Raw genomic sequence first — 4,115 nt, forward strand, 5'->3', positions numbered from 1 at the left:
GAACACAATTGCCAGTGTGTACAGCAAGAATATGTGTAGTTTTGTGAGAAACTGCCAGACTGTCTTCCAGAGTAGCTGTAACATTTGCATTCCCACCAGCAGTGAGTGAGAGTTCCTGTTGCTCCACATCCTCGTCAGCATTTGGTGTTGTCAGTGTTGTGAGCTTTGGCCACTTTTTTTTTTTTTTAAAGGGCTTCAAATGCTTGGCTTTTTTTTTATTTATTTATTTTTGGCTGTGTTGGGTCTTCGTTTCTGTGCGAGGGCTTTCTCTAGTTGTGGCAAGCGGGGGCCACTCTTCATCGCGGTGCGCGGGCCTCTCACTATTGTGCCCTCTCTTGTTGCGGAGCACAGGCTCCAGACGCGCAGGCTCAGTAGTTGTGGCTCACGGGCCTAGTTGCTCTGCGGCATGTGGGATCTTCCCAGACCAGGGCTCAAACCCCTGTCCCCTGCATTAGCAGGCAGATTCTCAACCACTGCGCCACCAGGGAAGCCCCACTTTTTTAAAAAAAATTATTTTATATTCATTTATTTATTATTTATTTATTTAGGCTGCACCGGGTCTTAGTTGTGACATGCGGGCTTCTTAGTTGCGGCATGCGTGCGGGATCTAGTTCCCCAACTGGGGATCAAACCTGGGACCCCTGCATTGTGAGCATGGAGTCTTACCCACTGGACCACCAGGGAAGTCCCAAACTTTGGCCACTTTAATAGGCATTTAACAGTGTTTTATTGTTGTTGTAATTTATAATTCTCTGATGATATGACGTGATGTTGAGTATCTTTACGTGTGTTTATTTGCCACCTGTATATCTTCTTTAGTGAGGTGTCTGTTAAGGTCTTTGGCCCTTTTTAAAAATTTGTTTTATTGAAGTATAGTTGATTTACAATACTGTGTTAATTTCTGCTGTACAGCAAAGTTATTCAGTTATATATACATTGTTTTTTTAAAATATTCTTTTCTATTAAGATTTAACATAGGATATTGAATATAGTTTCCTGTGCTATACAGTAGGATCTTGTTGTTTATATAATAGCTTACATCTACTAACCCCAACCTCCCACTCCATCTCTCCCCCAACCCGTGATTCTGTTTCTGTTTCACAGAAAGGTTCATTTGTGTCATATCTTAGATTCCACATATAAGTGATATCATACGATACTTGTCTTTCTCTGCCTGAGTTATTTCATTTAGTATGATAATCTCTAGGTCCATCCATGTTGCTGCAAATGGCATTTTTCATTCTTTTTTATGGCTGAATTGTATTCCATTGTATATATGTACCATATCTTTATCCACTCCTCTGTCAGGGGACAGTTAGGTTGCTTCCATGTCTTGGCTATTGTGAATAGTGCTGCTAAGAACATAGGGGTGCATGTATCTTTTTGAATTATAGTTTTGTCTGGTGATATATGCCCAGGAGTGGGATTGCTGGATCATATGGTAATTCTATTTTTAGTTTTCTGAGGGACCTCCATACTGTTTTCCATATGGGCTGCACTTTGGCCCATTTTAAAATCAGGTTGTTTGTTTTCATATTGTTGAGTTTTGAGAGTTCTTTATATATTTCGGATATCAATCCTTTATCAGGTATGTGTGTTGCAAAGATGTCTTTGTCTTTTCATTCTTTTGATTATGTGTGTTTTTATCACTCAGTAACATATTTTTGAAGTCTTTCCATATCAGAGCATAGAGTTTCCTCATTTTTTTCTGATTTTTTTTATTGTGTAATGTAATATGTGTACGGATGAGTGTATAAAGCATTATAATACTCTTTATACATGTTATAACATGTATAAAAATATGTGTACATTAAAGAATAAATGGGCACTCACATTAAGAAATAGAACATTATCTGTTCTTTTTTAAAAATATTTATTTATTTATTTGGTTGTGCTGGGTCTTACTTGTGAGCTCCATAGTTGTAGCAGGTGGGCTCCTTGGTTGCGGCTCACCAACTCCTTGGTTGCGGCATGCAAACTCTTAGTTGTGGCATGCATGTGGGATTTAGTTCCCTGACCAGGGATCGAACCCGGGCCCCCTGCATATTGGGAGCATGGAATCTTAACCACTGCACCACCAGGGAAGTCCCTATCTGTTCTTTATGATATATTCTCTGATTGAATCCTGCTAGTAGGTAGCCACTATCTTGACATTTTTGTTATTTACTCCCTTGCTTTCCTCAAAGATTTTACCATGTATGTATATATCCCTAATCAATACAAAATTCAGTTTTGAAAAACTATAACTGCGATTTATATTGCATAATTTTTTGTCTGGTGGAGTTTTTTTTTCTTTTTCTACATGTATACAGTCTAAAAGATGTCCTTTTATGTACCCATGTTTCCTTTAGCAAGACTTAAGATTTTTATCATTGTTTTTTCAAGATATATTAGCCAGTGTTAGCTATAGAGTGGTGAAGCCACTCATGCATTGTTTGTGGTAGTAAAAAATGGTACAGACTTACTGGGGAGCAATGTGGCAAAACTTATCAAGCAAGCACAAATCTAATTGTGTGTAGAAATTCTGCTACTATTGAATAAAGGCTCCTGGGAGATGAGCTGAATAGAGTCTCTGAGTCATAGTCTGGCTTCAGTTTTTCTGAGAGTTTACAAAAATCTCATTTGGAGAAGTCATTGGCAAGGTCATGAAAAACATAGGAAAACATAGGGCTCACATGGTTGGACCATCTGGCAGGGTCAGAGTGTGAATCAGGTATTGAATGTCTGACAAGAATATAATTAGAGTGAGTGGGCTGCTCAGTGTTCTCTGCTTCTTAGCTCACTAGTCAACTGCCAACTCTCAGGAGTAGATCAAAGCAGACTACTTCTGTGAGATGAAATGAGTGTCCTCATGTGATCCAAGTCAGCCTGGTGTGGAGGGGAGAGATAGATGTCATCAGGACTTGTTCCAGACAAGCCGAACCAAAGTTAAACCAACCCCAACAGATACGAAGCTGCGCCAGGATCATCAGGGTATTCTGCCCTCAGGTTAACAAGGTGATACGATGCCACTAGGCATCTTATGACGGCCCTCAAAATACCTGCTTTTGAATCACACTATTCCAATCTGTATGACAAACAATTTAGTATTAATGGAGAATCACTACCATTCTGCAATGTCCTTCAAACTCCTCCTAGGGATTTCCTTCACCTTTCCTATTGATCTTTTGTTTGTCTTTTCCCCTGTCTTTGTCTTTTTTGAATTACTCTTTTATTGGAGTAGATTCTTCAGTAGCTTCTTGAGAAAGGGTATGTGAGAAATATATTTTTTTAAACTTCGCTTTTCTGAAAATGTCTTCATTCTGATCTGATACTTGGTTGATAGATAATATGAATGTGGATTTGTCCATTCTTCACTTTAGTTCTGTCAGTTTTTGCTTGATGTAATTTGAAGCTGTATTGAGTTCATGTACATTTATTGAGTGCATGCACACTTACGATTTTTCTATCTTCCAGATGGATTTACTGTTCTATCATTTTGGGATGTCCCTCTTTACCTCTGGTCATACCCCTTGTCGGATTTAAATATAGCCATACCTACCTTTTTTTTTTAATTTTTATTTTATATTGGAGTATATTTGATTTACAATGCTGTATTTCAGGTGTACAGCAAAGTGATTTAGTTAAACATACATATATCTATTCTTTTTCAGATTCTATTCCCATATAGGTTATTAGAGTACACTGTGCTATACAGTAGATCCTTGTTGATTACCTTTTTAAAAAAAATATTTATTTATTTATTTTGGTTGCGCCTGGTCTTAGTTGCGGCATGCAGGATCTTCGTTGCAGCACACAGGATCTTTAGTTGCGGCATGCGGACTTCTTAGTTGCAGCATGCATGTGGGATCTAGTTCCCCGACCAGGGATCGAACCCAGGCCACCTGCATTGGGAGTGTGGAGTCTTACCCACTGGACCACCAGGGAAGTCCCTGATTACCCACTTGATTTTATTTTGTTTACTTTTTAAAAATACATCTTTATTGGAGTATAATTGCTTCACAACACTGTGTTAGTTTCTGTTGTACAACAAAGTTTATCAGCCATATGCATACATATATCCCCATATCCCCTCCCTCTTGAGCCTCCCTCCCACCCTCCCTATCCCACCCCTC

At 38.8% G+C, this 4,115-nt stretch overlaps 2 protein-coding genes across 6 annotated transcripts in view; one reads left to right on the top strand and one right to left on the bottom strand.

The window, feature by feature from the left end:
* Positions 1–4,115, bottom strand: part of LOC149744701 (uncharacterized) — a 105,810-nt gene that overhangs the window by 27,751 nt on the left and 73,944 nt on the right. The window lies entirely within an intron of this gene.
* ZFP1 (ZFP1 zinc finger protein) overlaps positions 1–4,115 on the top strand; it is a 37,624-nt gene that overhangs the window by 7,980 nt on the left and 25,529 nt on the right. The window lies entirely within an intron of this gene.

This window comes from Delphinapterus leucas, chromosome 20 (assembly GCF_059928025.1).
Source record: "Delphinapterus leucas isolate spDelLeu-1000000601 "Yukka" chromosome 20, BTC_Dleu_Yukka2, whole genome shotgun sequence".
Taxonomy (NCBI): domain Eukaryota; kingdom Metazoa; phylum Chordata; class Mammalia; order Artiodactyla; family Monodontidae; genus Delphinapterus; species Delphinapterus leucas.